Genomic DNA, 20,477 nt, shown 5'->3' with positions numbered 1-20,477 from the left:
TACGCAAGAAAAGCAGGATGCCGTCTGCAAACCCAGCGTTATGTGGTGTTGTCCAGTTAGTACATAACACGTTGCTCTTGTGTGCAACAAAACCCACCTAAATTATCTCCAGCAGGTACCTTGTTAAACGTATTGCAGCAACTCATGTCAGGTGAATAAATCAACCGTTACTGGCAACAGCATTGAAGTTTAATGGCGAAATTCAGTTTTCCCATTTACTTCCACGATAGATTTGGCTGTTGAACAGCGGCACAAATTTAAGTGTGGCAGGTTTCAGGCAATAATTGGTGGAAGGGACATTCACTGGCCCCATTGCTGGTGGAAAAAATAACAAAGAGACTGGCTGAGGGCATTAAGCGTTTGATTCCTATATCTGGGGGCTTGGGCATGGATGTCAGGATGGCCGAGTGGTCTAAGGCGCCAGACTTAAGGAGTGAAATCCTTCCGTAATAAAGCGAGCGATCTGGTCTCCAGCTGGAGGCGTGGGTTCGAATCCCACTTCTGACATGTGTTTTGTTTATTTGTAAATGTGGCCTTTTTAAACAAGGTCAATTAATATCAGCAACGAGACTTACAGTGGATGAAAAGGAGCCAGGAAAACCACGGATTGTTTTCTCCCAACGGGTCTCGGGGTGCATCGGACTCAGAGTGCAAGCGGTTTTCGTGAGAAAGGTCTGTGACCTCTTCTCCACCACGTCCTTCGGTTCGACAGTGTGACATTGGTGCCTGTAACGCAGGAGGTTGCTGAGTGTGTTATCATTATTTCATCGTTTAAACGAAGTGGAAGAACGAATACAGGGCGACATTATAAGGGACCCTGGGAACATAAATGCATATCAGGCGAATCCCGTGTGTTGCACAGCTTGGAGCTGCTAGGAATTCGGGACGATCATTACCCTCTGCATGACCAGATCTGTAGTTGGTGCTTCCAGTTTGCCCAGCTTGAGCGCCGTGTTTCGTATCCTAAACTTCGACTGGAGGCATCCGTAGAGAGGAAAGTCGCGTAGAGAGCACATCTTTGAGACAAGTCGCTTTGAAGCTTAAGGAACGACAGCTACAGAAGGAATGGGTGTCCAACAGGCAGAGCAAGGACGGAAAAAAAGGCAAGTAGCAAAGGAAACATCAGAGAGCGTTGCGCTCCAAAATCCTTCCTCTCTCTGTGTTGGGAATGGTGGATTGACCGTATCACTGAAGAGTGCACGCAGTGCCTTGATCACCGCACCACGTGTGAGTCAGCTGCACATGGAGGGAGGAGGAAGCTTCCAAGGGCAATGAGTGCAGGAGACTCACTATTGGTGGGTGTGTGGAGGAGTGGGAATAGACAGGGGTTTTTGAGCTCGTAGCCGTGAATCCACAATGGCGTTTCCATCCCGAATGTCAAGGATTTCCCAGAACGTCTACTGGGTGTTATAATGGGGGGGGTGCAAACAGAAGCAGTTGATGATCTACGTTGCTACCAGCGACATAGGAATGAAGTCCATCTTCGTAAATTTCGGGCAACTACATCTTCGATTAAAGAACGAGATTACTTCCGCTGCATTGTGCTGGTTACTCCAGGAATAAGATGAATGGTTGCATAAATATTTGTTCAAGGGATGGTGTAATACTTTAGAATTCTAGATGACTGGACGTGTACAAACTAGGCAGGATCTACCTGAACAGTTGTGGTCCAATACCCTTGCAGAGGGGTCTCCATTGTTGCTGAGGAGGATTTAAACGAGGCTGACAGGAAACGGGATACCGAGAAGGAATCAGAGAATATCCGCCATGTGTAACGGGAGACGGCACTTAAAATAATGTGGAGAGCCTAGGGGACACGAAATATCACTGACGGGAAAGACTGAGGAAGAGCACACAAAATTCTGGAGGAACTCAGAGGGTCATTCCAGATGAAGGTTCTTGACCTGAAACGTCGTCTCTCCATTTCTCTGCATTGATGCTGCCTGACCCGCTGAGTTCCTCCCGCACTTTGTGTGTTGTTCCAGAATTCCAGCATCTGCAGTCTCTTTTGTCTCTGAAATTAAGGAAAACCTCAAAGCACTTGGTTAGAATAGTCAAAGCAAAATTGCAACCAAGACAGTGTGGGGCGCTTCAGAGACTGAAATGGCAAACTGTGTGTGGAGCCAGATACCGTGGTTCCTCAAATGAATACGTCACATCTGTATTCACAAAAGAGCAGGAGGTTGCAGATGCAGAGGTCAGGGAGGGAGACTGAAATTCTATAACATATTATCATTGAAAGGAGTATCAAATAACTTCGTGGGCTTAAAGGTGCAACACTCCGCATGGCCTGCACAGTTGTAGCCAAGGAAGAAGATGGAGGAGGGTGCTTGGGTCCGGAGAGATTTTTATATCTTCGCTGTATGAAGATGATGTTTCGGATGACCAACATACTGGGCCGTCAGAGAAGGACATCAGTAAAGAGAAAGATATATCCCCGGAGCAGTCTCGTCCTACACGTCCCTTATAACTGGGCATTTTGTCAAAGTTATCAGTCAGTGCCCACAACGTTCGTCGCTACATACTTCCTTGCATTAAGATTCATTTGCCAGTTATGTGCCCTCTCTCCCAGCCAGTTCTCACCTCCTCATTGCTCGCCACACTTTCACCATTTGTATTTGTCAATTGAACCCTGCAGACTCGTGTCTAAGTCGTGTTTTGAAGGATTGTGGATGGAATGAAGAAAGGGAAATGATCGCACGAATACTGTAAATAGGAAAGAAAACTCTGAAGTCTGAACGCAGGCCACACGTGTCGCAACATTAACCTCTTCCGCCCTTCTATAACTTGGCAGTACAAGTGGCACGTTAAGGATCTTAAGTCGAGTGTGTTTCCTTGTGATGTGACGGAGTGGTCTGAGGCGCGAGATAAACGATCCAGGAAGCCGTGGCTTCAAATACCACCATGACCAAAGGGGTGACTTCACCATTTTCTTCACGGAAACTGCTTCGTGGATCGTCCGCCCCGACAAAGAATTTCTTTTCGTTAATGTAGTAAATGGGAAAATACGGAATTTAATTCATCAACTCGCGCGTCAAACGGTTTCACTGTGAAGAGAACATCGGCTTCCGCGTCAAATCTCGGGGATGACATCCGTCAATCATTGCATCTTGCCTGCAAGTAATATCTGAACGTTGTCTCAGATGCTGACATACTTCCCAAACTGCTGCGTATGCATTAGGGGCAGTTAATCTGAGCAGTATTTCGACACATTCAGCAACAGGCATCTTATTTTGCACACTCTTGTTAAATGTTGAGGGAATGGGTAACGTTGATGTTTTAAGGGACAAGGCTGTCTTTGTGTACAACTCATCGTAAGCCAAACTGCAGTCGTCATAAGAGACTGGGAATAGTAGAATTCAAGTGGAACAAAGTTTCTCTTCAGCCAGAGATCCGGCTTTGTATTGGAGGAGAGACAGGGGGCACTAAGCCTATATTGTCGGAGAATATTTCAGCTACAGTTGCAAAAGGCAAACGGGGTTCGACAGACCTGAGGTTCAGTTGTCTTATGAATGGATCAAACACTCCGTAAAATGCCAACAACATCAGCAGCGCCAGATGAAGTTATGATCTGGTTGTACTAACAAAACACAAACTTAATAAAACCTCCAAGAGATGTCGGAAATCCATGTTCCTGCCCATCTGTATATCGCCACAATCACGAACATGACTGAACAGGTCTTTCAGCTACTCTCATGGATACTCAGAGATATTTTTCAAACGTCCTGTTCTTTTCACAAAATCAACGTTGGCTTGGCTTCGACTTTTTTTTTCCCGAATATTTCGTAACTGGCTATTTCTGCCCCATTTACAAACTCTCGCCTTGAAAACAACAGATGAAACGCCAGTGGGGTTATGGTGCACGCTTTGCGTCATCCCCCTATTGAAAATTAAGAAGTAACTTTTCAAATTCGTTGGCACCTTTTCTGAGCTCTGCGAATTTTCAAACAAACTTCAGCCGACGGCTCCACTAACTCTGCAGCCACGTCCTGTAAACCCTTGGACGGAGGTCCTCAATACGATTGACTTTTCTGTCTTTGCCCCCATTAGTTACTCCAGTATCCCGTGTTGGCTACATCTGAAATCTTCAACGTGCTGGTTGAGGTGTCCTCTACCGTGAAGACTGGTGCAGGTTATTGGTTCATGTTGTTTGCCTTCCTCTCCCGGTATTAACACCCCTGTGTCACGATCAATGCCCCAACATAACCTCAACCACTCTCTTCAATCTTCTCTCTCGATGGAGGTCCCTGTCAGTTGTTTCAGTATCACCTGTTGCTTGTCGCCCGCTGTCAGTTTTCTCTCCCATTATCAGCTTGTAATTTGATCGCTGCACTTTTACAAAATACAACCGCAGTAATCTGAACTGCCACGGCTTTAGGCATTTGTAGGCTTCAGTTTTTAATCAACATTGCACTTAACCTCCCTTGTTAGCCATCAACTCTATCGGTGGTATGCACTCAGATCCAGAATTCAGTTCGCTGCTTCCCGTTCGTATCAAGGCTCTGATGAGGTCTGGAGAGAGGTAGACCGGCCGAATTCTACACTGAGTTGGGATGAGTTAGTCCTACCTGTTAGAAAGTCGCTGAGGCGGCTTTGAGGCAGTCAGCACATCATTCTCGGGACACAGATTGAGTGCGCAGTAGTCCACACGAGATTTCGGGATGAATGCCTGGAGAGTGGAAGAGGACAGTACGTTTTTATGACTAGGAGAGTCTAGGATCCGAGATCACAGCCTCAAAATAAAAGGGCGTTCCTTTAGAACTGAGACGAGGATGATTTCTTTCAGTCAGAGGGCGGGGAATCTGTGGAATTCGTAGCCACAGAAGACGGTGGAGGCCAAGTCGTTGCGTTTACTAAATGCAGAGATTGACAGATAGCTCAAGGGGCTTAATGATCACCGGGAGAAGGCGGGGGAAAGGGGCTGAAAAATAAATCAGTTGTGATTGAATTGCGGAGCAGATTCGATGAACCGAATGGCCTAATCTGTTGGCCAAATTCTTATCTCTTATGGTCTTATGAAGCTGAAGGAATCTCGGTGAACTGATGTCACATGTTTTCTATATCGCAAATTGAGCAAAGCGATAGTCCACGTCAGAGGAACTGTCCAGGTTAAGGGAGAATGAGTGGTTCATGTGAACATCGGATAACTCGATAAAATTTCGAGTCAGGCTTATTGAGTGAAATACAGGAAAATACACAATGCATTAGTAGGACGGTTTTAATGATCGCGGTTGTCTCTGTCGAGAATGAAATTTCTGTGCAATCATAAACTGAGATCCAAGTGATTTTTGCGAAACATTGGATTTGAGGTGTGACAGAGTTACTGGATTCATTTGGCTAATTTCTGACGCAGTGGTCAACTGAGATGAATTGTTTGATGTCATCTGGAGGACGGGCAATGAAGGCAGACATTTGGGGGAGCATTTTGTATTCACCCCGTGGTGACTTCAATATTATTAACCACGATGGGCGCTTCCTCTGCAACTCAATGATATTTTCGATTGTGTCTGAATAATTCAGGTTTAAAATGATTAACTCAACCTATTTGTTCAGTGACTCTGAACAACATCAGACTAATTAGTTCCAAGTGTCCCACTGGAGAGGTTCATTTTTCTATTAATACGAAGATTCTTACCGTGTGCCGCTTCAGTGGTGTCAGAGACAGAATCACCTCCGACATAGGCAGCAACTCTCTCCATAAACTTGAGAAGATGTTCTTTGATTTCGAGATACTCTATGTCTTATATCATGTTGAGAAGATCTACTATCCTATCCTGGCTCTTCTCGGGGTCCCTGGTAAGTCAGCTGATCGTCTGCTTGCGCTGTAAATTATATGTATCTGTGCCACTGTGCTTCCCTGTGCCATCGTTACAGAAACCAGAGTCATCAGTTCCTGATGCTCATGTGCGGTTTGTCCGCGTGCCGCTGTGCTTTTCTCTGATTAATGTATTCATCGGCCAGGTGGCAAGTTACAGAAAATGGACAGACTCCTCCCGTTTCAATGTGGTACTATCGGAGGGAGACCAAAAATTTCTGGGGTGCGTTTCATGCTTGCACCGAGCGCCTGTGTCCGATCGGACAGGTGCACCGTGGGAGAATACGATCAGTGAGCGTGGTCTGCAACAAGGGTTTGGACTGGACACAGAAGACGAGTTGGCAGCAAAGGAGATTGTTGACGATCTTCACCCTGATCAATCGCAGCCACACTGTTTACCAGTGTATCCGGTATCTCCTGTTCTGTATCACTTGTGGTCACTTGTGAAAAAATACAGGGTGATAATTATTATTGCACATTACTTTCTTTCTTTGTATCGGAATTGATGAATGGATTGAAAAAGCCAACACGAACTCGGCACATTCGAGGAATCCTTCATGCCGAGACGTTAACTGGCTCCAATCAATCTCCTGATCTATCGCCGTGCAAATCATTGCATTTGTTGTCACTTCAATAAATTGATTATTGGACCACTTTATTGATACAAAAGCTCTTTATCAAATGTCAGGGTAGAATGGGTCGGGCATCTGTTCGAATGTCAGTAGTGGCTAAATTGCCCAATGTAGGGATGATCGGCTCGAATTTAGAAAACACAATATTAATAAAATCTGCAGCATCTGTTGGAATTCCATGTTCGTTATCAACTGGTTGACAACACTGTAACAACCAACTTGCGCCACCAGTGAGTAAAGTGTAGGTTGGAGCTGATTTTTCTGAACACAGGCAGGAAACGAAATCACACAACACTGAAGACCTTCTGTGATTAACTGAATAAACCCAACGTAATATTACCGAGGCCGGTCACATTCTGTTTGCACTTTTGTTGCAGTCGCACAGCCAGAGATTTATCTCACTGTTACTTGTTCAATTTCAACGTCGGCAAAGCAATCTGAGATTGGTCTTAACCGAGCAAGACGTACTCGACACGGTGGTTCTGACGGTTCTGGAAGGTGGAAGTTTGAGCACCTTCATTGCATTTCATCAGTGAAAGTTCCGTTCCTTCCAGATATTTAATCCAGGAATCCAGAAATATTCCAACACCTCTGACGCGCTGTCTTATTGATTTGTCTTCTCATTTCCTTTCCCACAGTTAACCTGGTGACGATTATGGTCCTGTCTCTGAGAAAATGCTGTCTCTCCAGGTGTGTCACCCGCTACCTGGTGGCCATGGCAACGGCGGATCTACTGGTCGTTATATTTGATCTAATCTTGAGGCAGATCCCGATTGTCTTTTCCATTTCGTTTGTGATGTTCGCCCATGTGTGTAATTTCCACGCCGTCCTGCTTCACGCCGTCACGGACTGTTCCGTCTGGTTCACCATCGGGTTCACCTTTGACCGATTTGTTGCCATTTGTAGCCAAAAGCTGAAATCTTGGTATTCCACCGAGAAAACAGCGGCTACGGTTCTGGGAACAGTGACTGTTCTGAGCAGCATAAAGAATGTTTTCTGGTATTTCATGTACACACCTTGGTACAGGTTGGTGAATACTCCTTGGTTTTGTTACATAAATGTCCGTGTTATAAACTCAATGACCTGGATAACAACTGAGTTTGTTCATTATTTTCTCACGCCGTGTGTCCCGTTTGTGTTGATTATGCTCTTGAACGCCTTAACTGTCAGACACATTTTAATGGCGAGCAGAGCCCGCAGGAGACTCCGGGGTCAGAATAATAGGGAGACTCCCAGAGATCGAGAGATGGAGAACAGAATGAAATCCATAATATTGTTGTTTGTCATCTCGGGAAACTTCATTCTGTTGTGGTCAGTGTTTACGGTGTATTGTGTCTGGAACCGACTCTGGAATCTCGCGTACGATTCTGTTTCCTTCCCAGCATTTATCGGCGAAATAGGTTTCATGTTCCAGCTTCTGAGTTGCTGCACAAACACGTGCATTTATGCAGTGACACAGACTAAGTTTCGAGAGCAGTTGTGTGCTGTGATGACGTATCCGTTTACTCTAACTGCAAAATTAACTAAACACGGTTAAGAAGTGAACAATTTGCAGATTCACCTTTATTTCAACGTTCTCTTCATCCCAATCTCCACAAGAATCTCTGATAGAGCGGCAGGGGCGTTGGACCAAATATATTCACGATCTGTTGCATTTTGAAACGCTCCCCAGCAAAGCGTGCCTTGTTTAGGCAAAGATATATTAGATATGCTGGGCAGGTCTGTCATGTTCCTTGAAGAACAGAGACGTTTGTTCGTGATCCTAAATCGATAAACATTCATTCTACTCGGGAGTGTGAACAATTAATGGCAGTCTTGCGAAACTGTTGCAGGAAGCTGACCCGTGGAAAGACGTATAAACAGCTTAACCAAATTAAAATGTCTCATTTCAATCCTTCATTAACCGCCTCCCAGTCTAGTCAGGGATCGGAGAAACAAAATGTGTCATCGCTCCCTGTCATGGTTCCGTGTACTGGCTTCTATTCGACTCCATTGATTATGTCTTGTTGGGCAGCATATGGATACCCTGCACGACTAAGTGCATAACGACACACACCTGAGCCACATCAGGGGGATAGCATAATAAACCGAGTTTCTCTATCACTAGTGGCCAGAGTATTGGTTAATCTTTGAGTGTACTTTGTCTCCTGGCTGCTCAGAGTTGTCAGCTCGAGAGCAGTCTCGGTTTCACTGTTCCTCTTCGTAAATGCAGTTTTCGTGTTGGGACTCCACCTCAGATCCCCGAGGCAAGATTCCTTCCAGTTGCTGCCTGTGTTTGGTTCTGAGAAAGCATCCTTACTCCAGTCTCGTACCAGTGTGCCGCATTTGTATTGTATGCGAGCTTGCTCTTCGCTCAACATTGTGACAGAATACTCTAGCCACCATGAACCCAGTTGATAGGAATCCCGGGTATGGAGCCCTCGACTGCCAGGGCTCACTTCTGGGCTGGCATGACCTGCAGCTCCAGCAGGTTGTGGCAGACTTCTGTACCCTTACCGTGACGGTTGGGCAGCTCAGTGAACAGTTCAGCCGAGTCTCTGCTCTTCTTACCTTTGCCCCTCCGGGAATTCCGTCTGAGCAGCCCAGAATATCAGTAAGAACATCACCCTACAGTTTTATGACCCGACCACCCAAGGAACTGCATGTACCTGACCCAGAACCCTACACTGCGGATCTGTGAAAATGCTGGTCCTTCCTACTACAATGCTCGTTTGTTTTTGAGCAGCGGCCCTTCACGTGCACCACTGAGAGATCCAAGGTCGCATTTATCGTGGGGTTGTTGCGAGGAAGTGCTCTGGAATGGGCCAATGCCAACTGGGACAATCAGCCAGACACCTGCTCCTCATCTCACACCTTCATGGGGGAGATGAGAAATGTCTTCGACCATCCCATCCGTGGAAAAGAGGCAGCCAAGCGACTCCTCACCCTCCGTCAGGGCTCCCGCAGGAACGCAAAATACTCAGTGGAATTCCGGACGTTGCCGGCCGACTTGAGATGGAATGAGGAGGATCTCCAGGGTTTTTTTGGCAAGGCCTCAGCGACAGGATTAAGGACGAGTTGGCAGCACGGGATGAAACAACCAGCCTGCAGGCATTGATCTCTGTAGCCACCAGGCTGGACAGCACACTCTGAGAAAGGCAGAGAGAGAGAGAATAGTTCGTCCAATACCTCCTTTCCTCCACTGCTCACCTTCCAAGTCTCTCCTGACCCGAGACTCTCGGCAACTTCTCCTTTCTTCTCTAAATGGCTCCTGACTCAGCTGTTTGCACCACCTCGCCGGAGCAACCAATGCAACTAGGACTTTCTCCCTCCGAACGCTCTATCTGGGGATTGCCTCTATTGCTATTAACTTGGATATTCTCTCGCCACGTCCCCATAGGCCAAACAAGAGGACTCACCAGTAGACAGAAGGATCCTGGTGAGCCAGACAACTTTCCCTATGGCCTCCCAGGACCGGATGCTGATCCCAGCTACCATAAGACACCTCCTGTGTCCTTGGTCTTCTCCGCCTTGGTGTACTCCGGCGCCGAGGGAAATCTGTTGGATGAACGCGTAGCCTCCTGGGCCGGGATTCCTCAGGAGACATTGAGTGCCCCTCTAGAAGACCGGCCGCTAAATGGCAGACTGTTGCCCAGAATCACGCACCGTAGACCTCCGCTGTCGTTGCTCATCTCTGGAAACCATCGGGAACAGGTCCAATTCCACCTGATAACCTCCCCACTGACGCCGGTGGTCCTGGGGTACCCTTGGTTGAGCCGCCACAACCCCACCTCGATTGTGTGCTGGGCGGGATAACCGGTTGGAGTCTATTCTACCATTCCACGACTCCAGTCGGCCCTTGCTCCAGTACAGGTTACAGCTAGTTCGTCGGCAGCCGAAACCCTAGGTACCAGCGGAGTATCACGACCTGGGGCAAGTATTTAGCAAACAAGAGTCTCTTTCCCTGATTCCTCTCTGGCCATATGATTGCGCAATCGACATTCTCCCCGGGGCTCCGCTACCTACCAGTCGGCTATATAACTTGTCCCGACCAGAGAAGGAGGCCATGGAGGAGGACATCAATGAATATCTCTCGGTTGTCATTATTCGCCCCTCATCCTCCCCGGTAGGCGCAGGGTTCTTTGTGGGAAAGTAGGACGGCTGACTGCGTCCGTGCATTGACTACCGGGGCCTCAATAACATAACTGTCAGAAATAAGTATCCACTGCCTATCATCAATTCCGCGTTTGAACGTTTCTCACGGGGCCACCATATTCTCTAAACTTGACCTAGAAGCGCTTACCAGCTGGTCAGGAAAAGGGAGGGAGATGAGTGGAAAACAGCATTTAACACCGCTCTCGGTCACTTTGAATAGCTAGTAATGACATTCAGCCTTACCGATCCTCCCGCCGTCTTCGAAGCCCTGATCAATGATGTCCTCCGAGACTTCAGAAATCGATTTGTTTGTCCATCTAGATGACATCCTGATCTTCTCCAGTAGTCTCCAGGAACAGACCCAGCATGTCCGTTAGGTTCTCCAGAGGCTTTGTGAGAGCAAACTCCTCGTCCAGGTCGAGAAATGTGAATTCCATGTCCCCTCAGTCAGCTTCTTAGGATACATCATTGAGAGAGGACAAGTAAGGGAGTTTCCCGAAAAGATCCGGGCGGTGTCGGAGTGGCCTTGACCCACGACACGCAAGCAACTCCAACGGTTTCTGGGGTTTGCAAATTTCTGTCGCCGCTTCATTAGGGATTATAGTCGAGTGGCGGCACCCCTTACTCAATTTGCTTCACCTCAGACCCCTTTTCTGTGCAATCCCGAAACTGACTCGGCGTTCTCGGACCTGAAGAAACGCTTCACGTCTTCTCCTAACCTGGTCCAACCAGACCCCTCCCGCCAATCTTTGTGAAGGTCTACGTCTCCAACTCCGGACTGGGAGCCGTCCTATCTCAACGCTCCGGTTTGGATCAGAGACTGCACCCCTGTACCTTTTTACCTCGTCGGTTGTCCACCGCCGAACGTAACTACTACGTAGGGAACCGGCAGTTACTGGCAGTCAAACTTGCGTACGAAGAGTGGAGGCACTGGCTCTAGGGAGCGGAACGTCCGTTTATCGTTTGGACAGACCACAGGAACCTGGAATATCTACTAACAGCGAAACCCCTGAATTCCCGTCAAGCACGGTGGACACTATCCTTTAGCAGGTTCCGGATTAGGCTAACATATCTATTGGGGTCCAAGAACGGGAAGCCCGATGGTCTCTCCCGACAATACACTGCCGAGGAGGACCATCCTCACCCCGAGACCGACTTTCCCCGTTTCTGTGTGGTTGCGACCCTCACCTGGGAGATCGAGGCTGCAGTGAGGAAGCCCAGTAGACCCAACCTGATTCACGCAACGGACCACCCAACTGCTTATTTGTACCAAAGCATGTGCGGTCTCAGATTCTGCAGTGGGGACATTCTTTCCGTTTCGCTTGCCATCCAGGGATTGACAGGACCCTTTTTCTCTTGGAGAAGCACTTCTGGTGGTCTGACATGAATGCTAATGCCCGTTCCTTTGTCTCTGCCTGTTCTGTCTGCACCCGTGGAAAAGCCTCCCACCGACCACCGGCTGGACTGCTTCCTCCCTTACCCATACCTAGCCGTCTGTGTTCCCATATCGCCCTGGATTTTGTCACAGGACTGCTACTTTCTCACTGGAACTCTGCTGTTCTCACCATAGTGGACTGCTTTTCCAAAGCAGTGCATTGTTGAATTCCTTCCCAAACTCCCTATGCTTTGGGGACAGCTGACCCGGTCGTCAAACACGTCTTCCGCCTCCACGGAATCCAGTAGATATTGTCCCTGACCGGGATCCCCAGTTTGTTTCTGCAGTAGGGGGGTCTTTTTGTCAGGCTCTTGGGACATCCGTCAGCCTATCGTCCGGTTTCCATCCAGACGAACGGCCAAACAGAACGGGCAAATCAAGAACTGGGAACTGCGCTACGTTGCACAACTGCGAACAACCCTTCAATTTGGAGCACCCAGCTCGATTGGGTTTAGTAAGCCCATAACTGTCTGGTCTGCACTGCCACTAGAATATCACCCTTTGAATGCTCACTTGGTTACCAACCCCCTCTGTTCCCCATCCATGAAGGGGACATCTCCGTATCCTCAGTTCATGGCCATCTCCGCCGTTGCCGCAAGGTCTGGAAGGACACACGCGCGGCCCTGCTCTGGACTGCCGACCGCAGCCAGAGATTCGATGATCGTCGGCAGATACCCACGCCAATGTATCAGTCTGGGCAAAAGGTTTGGCTCTAGGCTGAGTACATCCTTCTCAAGGACGAGGCCAAGAAACTGGCTCCTCGCTTCTTCGGACCTTTTGAAATTGAGCGGATCGTCAATCCCACAACCGTCCGGCTCAAATTGCCTACAAGTCTGAGAATACTTCCCATTTCCATGTGTCTCAGGTGAAGCCAATAGCTAGCAGTCCATTGTGCCCTCCAGCCAAGCCCCCTCCGCCCCCGCGGATTGTTGACGACCACCCAGCGTACACCGTCCGGCGTTTACTGGATGTAAGCCGTCGGGGTATGGGCCTGCAGTACTTGGTGGATTGTGAGGGATATAGTCCGGAGAAGCGTTCCTGGGTTCCTCGGTCCTTCATTTTGGACCCCTCCATCATTCAGGAATTCCACCAGAACCATCCAGATACGTCCGGTGTGTCGCCTGGAGGCCTCCGTTGAGGAGAGGGATGGTACTGTCATGGTTCCGAGTACTGGCCTCGATTCGGCTCCATTGCTGATGCCTTGTTGGACAGCGCATGGATTCCCTACACTTCTAATTGCATAAATACACACACCTGAGCCCCATCATGGGCCCAGCATAAGCGCCCAGGTTTCTCTAGCACGAGTTGCCAGAGTATTGGTCAACTTTAGGTATACTTTGTCTCCTGGCTGCTTAGAGTTGTCAGCTCTTGAGCAGTCCCAGTTTCACTGTTTCTCTTCGGAAATCCAGTTTTCCTGTTGGGAATCCACCTCAGATCCCCGAGGCAAGATTTTTTTCCCAGTTGCTGCCTGTGTTTGGTTCTGATAAAGCATCCTGACTCCATTCTCGTACCAGCGTGCCGCATTTGGGTTCTCTGCGAGCTTGCTCTTCGCTTAACATTGTGACACTCCCATCCCTCTCTATCGAGAAATGTCGCTCTCTGCGTACCGAGTTATTTTTCAGCAAGCCGACATACAGTTCAAACAAATACAGGGTGACCGAAGTAAAACCATTCAGCTCCCGTGTTTGAAACATTTTATGAAATAGTGTGTTGCCGGAAAATACAGCACGAATCAGTTCATAACCCGAAGTAAATTGTCCGCACATTCTTTTCCTGCCTGTGATGAATAGGAGAGGCTAACAAATGTTCTCAGGATCAGTGTATAAACAGAGAATCTGTGGAAAGCCAGAAAGACCAAGACTCCGACCTCAAGTTTATCCAAGTAATGCCACATTCCCGAAGCCTTTCTATCCTTTTATTTACGACACCCGATTGAAGCAACATAACTGGATACTGACATTGCCAGACACAGACAGCAGATGCTGGAATCGAGACCGTAAAACACTCTGCCGGAGGATGCCAGCGGGTCGAGCAGAAGATGTGGGAGAGCGGGAGTGGAATTTTCGACGATTGCTGTCAAAAATCTACATCGGGTTTTGGTGCACGGTTCCAACAAAATATCGTCCATTCGTTTACCATCACAAATGCTGCTGGACCCGTTTCATTCCTCCAGAAGATTGTTCATTACTACTGAAATTGTCAGCACTTTCAATCAGTGAAAACGTACTCTCAAAACGACGGATATTGAAGCAAGTTCTCAGATCAATTTTGAAGCGAATTAATTTATCGGATTAATTTACTAATTGGTTGCCAATTTTGATCCCAGATGGCGAAACTGCCGACCTCCGCTGATGCAGCAGTTGATGACCCGTGCAATTAATACAGGATTCCGCTCTTCTTCGCAGAGTTTGTAAATTACTTATGTCGTAATTTTTCAGTGGATCGTTTTCCAATTGTATTTTTGAAGGGAACAGGGTACCACGCCGAGACGGTGGAGCAGAGGAATGCGTAATGACAAGGCTATAATTTGCTACTTTCCATTCCAGTTATACCAGAGTCCAACTGCTTGCATTTATCGGCACTTGAATGTACTTTCTCTCCTGGATCTCTGAGGTAAGCTCAGCTGAAATGGTGCGCTATGTGAATTGGTTCAGGGATCCAAGCAATTGTCAGGATGGCTCTGTGAAACACCTGCCCCTCCAGTGTCCATTAAATATTTACACCTTACTGAAACCTGTATCCTCTAATTTTAGATTCTGCTGCCATGGGTAAAAGACTGTGGCCATCCACCTTATCGATAATTATAAGAACCTTTACAAGATAACACTCCGGCTCAGGGTAAAAACTCCCAGCTTCTCCGGTCTCTCCATGTCACTAAAGACCTCCAGTCCCATCAACACCTTTTCCTAATCTGTTCTGCACCCACTGCAGTTGAATCACATCCTTCCGTCAGATCACGACTGGAACTGCACACAGTCCTTCAGGTTTGGTCTCAGCAACGTCTTGTTCAGCTGCAACATGACGTCCCAACACTGGTACAAAATGCCATGTTTCACCATCATACTCATGTGTAAATTTCCAATTATATTCATCTCCACTCCCTCCGTTCCAAAGGACTCTATCTCAACTTCATCAATGTCTCTTTCCCAACGATTTTAATCTTTACCCGGGTTTCTGGCAGAAGTACGACCTGAATCTGCCCGATCCCCACTTCCTTTGTGAAGACATTTCTATCCCTCTCATTTCTACTGCTCTTTGCCTCTTCCCGCAATCTCCGCCGTTTCTCTCCCTAAGATTCATTTAATGTAACGCACACGTCTCAGTCAAACTGAAGTTACTTACTCAGAATACCCACGTCCGTTCGCGTGGTCCGTTTCTGCAATGTGACACGCCAGCGAGAGAGGTGCTCATTCGTCAGCTCCACTTACATCGTTAAGACTTTTTTTTCGCATTTGTCTTTTTTTGAGCTCGAACTTGACGTCTGTGTTTTTGATTGCTGAAGGACCTTGCTCCTTTACTCCGATGTTCACTGCGAACACCATTTCTATTCGCCTTTGGTAAACTCAGTCTTGGAGCATGATATTTTGAACAGTGAACAAATGTTTTGAAGGGCCCCTTTGCATCCTATTTTATCAGGGAAAATATTTCCTCATCATGGTCCGAACCATTTCCACCCCAAGCCTTGTATCTACCTTCCACTGCATCTCACGGATTGACTTCAGGGATCAACAGTCCGGCACTCCAAGCAGCTTTTTCTTACTCCACGTCTCCATATTTCAAATTTTTACTCAGTCATTTGTTTCTACCTCTCCGGACTTCACGAATACTTGACTCACTGAGAGAGTCTTCGGGGGAAGTTCTGAACGCAATTGTTACGCGTTGCTCCGTGTGTCAATGCGATATTTTGAACAAAGCTTTAGTGTTTAGTATTTCCCAGTCATCTATTCCACTGCGAGTGACGTGTCAATTATATTCTTCGATTCTAAGATGAATTTGTTGATTGCATGATCAACAGGATCTGCGATCAAACGCTGGCTGACCACTCTGTGTTTCTGATTCTTTACTCATCACAACGAACGTGATAGCCCTTGCGATCCTGTCCCGGGGAAAGTGCCGTCTCTCCAAATGTGTCTGTCGCTACATCGTGGCCATGGCAGCGGCAGATCTATTTGTCATTATCACTGAGGTGATCATGTTCCATATTAATGACTTATACTTCCCATAAAAGTTTCTGGATATTACCTAAATATGCTCCTCCCATAAGGTCCTTAGTTATTCGGCCACAGACATCTCCGTGTGGTTGACGCTCTCCTTAACATTTCATCGATATGCGATGATTTGTTGTCAGAAGATTCGGACTAAATATTGCACCGAACAAACTGCAGTCGGGGTTATTGGAGTCGTGTGTCTGCTTTCCTGTTGTCAAAACATCCCCGGTTCTTCGTCAGTCAGCCTTTCCTGACAGTACACAGCGTAACATGGAGCTGTAAAGCAAGAGTAAGTTTTTATATTGAGCTCACATGGACAGTTTTCAGGTGGATTCATTATATCCTTACCCCTGTACTTCCAATGTTCCTCATGTCACTCCTCAATGCTCTGACCGTGGGGCATAGTTTAACGACCAGCAGAGCCCGCAACAGGCGAAGAAGCAGCAAGAATGATGCGATTCGCAAAGATGCCGAGATGGAGAGCAGACGGAAGTCCATTATTTTACTATTTGCTGTATACGACAACTTCATACTGCTTTGGATGACGTATTTTGTCGTTTTCCTGTTAACGCAAATTATAAAGCTCTATTATTCAACCCGTTTCAGTGACCCGATGCACATCGCGGACCAAACCAGCTACATGCTGCTGTAGCTGAGCTGCTGCACAAACACTTGTATTTATGCAGTGACTCAGTCTAAATTCAGGCAGGAGCTGAAGAATGGGATAAAATTACCGTGGAGAATGATGGCAAAATGTGTTAAAAGAAAACTCCGCAGGAATTCCGGGCATTAAATCTCAGCAGAATCTCGTATCGCGTTTCACCTGAGACCAAAATTCAGATATGTCTCTCGGGAACACCCGGAAAATCCTGTGCATGCAATGGTGCACAATATCCAGGACTTAGACTCAGGTAGATGTGAGTGATCAGCTGATAATGCGATTGAATCATATCCCGGCACACGAACTTTGGAATTCGAGTGATGTGATAATTCAATGTTCTGTTCTAGTTCACGGCCAATATATTTGCTACGGACTGAGGCAGTGCGAAAAGCGTTGTTTGATGACGGTAAAAAAGAAATGAAATGCAAACGCACACGCTTTCGTTTCAGTACAATAAAGCTTTGATGATGATAAAGGTCACACGTTGGTTCCACCTTTCCCTTTGCTGCCCGAAACTTCGTCCTCAGCAGCTGCCGGTATATTTGGAACATTGGGGATTCCGTTTCTCGTCGCCCATTGACACCTGTCTGCGGGCTGTGGAAAAACGTTGTTTCCAACACAACATGTCTTGTCAATCACAACCGTAGTTTCATGGTGTGGTGTCTGGGACGTGTCTATGAATACCGATGTTGGCAGTTACCAGATTTTAGAATGCATCTGTAAACGTGGTTTTTCCTGCAGCAAATCCTCTGGACAGACATGGAGTCAGAAAGTCAAAGAGCAGTACAGCACAGAAACAGGCCCTTCGGCCTGTCTAATCCATGCCGACTTGATCTTTCAGATAGTCCTCTATACCTGCACACTTGCCATATCCCTCGAAACCCCTCCCATCCATGAGCGAATCCAAACCACTCTTAAATGTTACAATTGATGCCGTATCTACCACTTCTGCTAGAAGCTCGTTTCAGACTCGCACCACTTGCTGTGTGAATAAATTACGCCTCAGACTTCCTGAATATAATTCATCTTTCAACCTAAGCCAATGTCCTCTCGTTATCGTCTCACCTAACCTTTACGGAAAAAGTCTACATGCATTCACCCTAATTATACCCCTCATAATTCTGTATAAGATCTCGCCTCATTGTCCTGCGCTCTAGGGAATATAGTCTGAACCTCTTCAACCTACCCTGGAACTCAGGTCCTCATATCCCGCCACATCCTTGTAAATTTCTCTGCACTCTTCCAAGCTTGAGAGTTCTTTCCTGCTGTAGGTGACCAGAACCTCACACAGTACTCCAAAAACGGCCTCACCAACATATTGTACAGCCTCAACAAAACATCCCAACTCCTGTACTCAGTGCCCTGATTTATGAAGGCCAATGTGCCAAAAGCTCTTAGACTCTGTCTACCTGTGGCACCACTTTCAAGGAACTATGGACCTGTGTTTCAAATCACTTTGTCTACCGCACACCTCAGTGCAATACCATTCACTGTGTAAATCTTACCCTGATTTGACCAAAGTGCATCACCTCACACTTGTCTGCACGATATTCCCTCTGCCATTTTCAGTCGATTTTCCTAGTTGGTCCAGATTACGCTGCAAGCGTTGTTAGCATTCATCACTGTCTACAGCACCTCGAATCTTGGTCTCATCCGCAAATTTGCGGATCCAGTTTGATCCAGTCAGGGAGTCAAACATCCACTACCATTCTTGGCTTCTCCCGCAAAGCAAACGTTGAATCCAATTGGCCACTTCATCCTGAATGCCAAGCGACTTAACCTTCTTGACCAACCTCCTATATGTGACTTTATCAAAGGCTTTGCTAATGTCCATGTAGATAACGTCCACCGCCTTCCCTCATCGACCTTCTTGGTAACCTCCTCGATGATCTCTACAAGATTGGTTAGAAATGACCTACTGCGCACAAAGCCACGCTGACTGCCCCTGTCCAGCCAAATACTTATATATCCTGTCTCTTCGAACACTTTCCAGTAGCTTAACCACGACTGACGTCAGGCTCACCGGCCTTTAGTTTTCTGCTTATTTTTAGAGCGTTTCCTGGACAACGGAACAACATCAGCTCTCCTCCAGTCCTCCACTACCTTACCCATGACGAAGGACGTTTTAAATATCTCTGCCAGTGCCCTGTGATTTCTGCACCAGCCTCCCACAAGGTTCTATTGGCACCTTGACTACCCCTGGGGATTCATTCCCCTTTATTCGCCTCAAGGCAGCTAACAGATCCTCTTCCGTGATCCTGATTCGGTCCATGACCTCACTACTCCTCGACCTCAGTTCCATGTTCTCTGTTGTCTTGTCTCTCGAGGAAATGCGGATGCAAACCATTATTTAAGTTCTTCCTCATCCCTTTCGGCTTCATGCATAGATGACAACACTGATATACAAGAGGACCAGCTCTGTCCCTTGTTACCCTTCTGTTCTTAAAATAGCCAGAGAAAAATTTGTGATTCTCTTTCACACTGTCAGCCAACTTCATGTCCTCATTGAGCCCGCCGGATGTCTCTCTTAAGTGTTATCTAGATTTTCTTATGCTCCTCAAGCGTCTCATTTGACCCTCACTGTCTGTACCTAACATACGCCATCTTATTTTTCTTTACTGGGGCCTCAGCATCCCTCGATAACCAAGTTCCATAAACCTGTTAGCCTTGCATTTTATTCTAACGGTAACATACGGATTCAAAACTCTGAAGATTTCACTTTTGAAAGCCTCCCACTTACCAAGCGTCTCTTTTCCAGAAAACAACCTATCCCAATGCACACCTGCCAGATCCCTTCTGATGCCATCCAAATTGTTCTTACTCCAATATGGAATCTTAAGCCGATGGCCAGTTCTGTCCTTCTCAATATTTTTCGTGAAACCAATGTAATTACGATCACTCGATTCAAAGTGTTCAGCTGCACCCACCCCTGTCACCTGCCCTGTCTCGTTCCCTGAATGAAGATCCAGTTTCGCTCTCTCTCCAGTTGGCACCTCTACAGATTGATTGAGGAAACTTTCCTGAACGCATTTGACAAACTCTATCCCATCCAACCCCTTTACAGTATGGGATTCCCAGTCAATATGCGGAAAGTTAAAATCACCAACCAGAACAACCTTATTTTTCTTTCAGCTTCAGCTCTCTGTCCACATATTTGTTCCTCTAAATCTCGCTGACGACCGGGAGGTCTGTATTATTGTGTCATTAACGTGGTCATGTCTTTCTTATTCCTCAGTTCCACTCATATTGGCTCAGTAGACGAGCCCTCCAGTATGTTCTGTCTGAGTATTGACGTGACATTCCCTCTGATGAATAATGCCACCCTCCCTCTTTAATAACTCCCTGTATATCATGTCCAAAACAACGGAAACCCGGAACATTCAGCTGACTGTCCTGCCCCTCCTGCAACCAAGTCTCACTATTGGCTCCAACATCACAATTCCCCGTGCCGATCCATTCTCTAAGTAAATCTGCCTTACCTGAAATACGCCTCACATTAAAATAGACGCATATCAGAACATTAGATCCACCGTGCTCATCAACCTGTCGATTTCTATCTCTGTTTGTTGGCTTAAGGTCTACTTCCCGCAAA

General features: G+C 47.0%; 1 non-coding gene across 1 annotated transcript; it reads left to right on the top strand.

Annotated features, from left to right (window-relative positions):
* Window positions 1-393: 393 nt before the first annotated feature.
* trnal-uaa (transfer RNA leucine (anticodon UAA)) lies at window positions 394-507 on the top strand. Its single transcript has 2 exons — window positions 394-431; window positions 462-507. It is a non-coding gene; the product is annotated as a tRNA-Leu (tRNA).
* The last annotated feature ends 19,970 nt before the right edge of the window (window positions 508-20,477 follow it).

Source organism: Pristis pectinata, chromosome 18 (genome assembly GCF_009764475.1).
Source record: "Pristis pectinata isolate sPriPec2 chromosome 18, sPriPec2.1.pri, whole genome shotgun sequence".
NCBI classification, from domain to species: Eukaryota; Metazoa; Chordata; class Chondrichthyes; order Rhinopristiformes; family Pristidae; genus Pristis; species Pristis pectinata.
The sequence above is the reverse complement of the archived record's forward strand: the minus strand, read 5'-3'. Positions and strand labels throughout refer to the sequence as shown.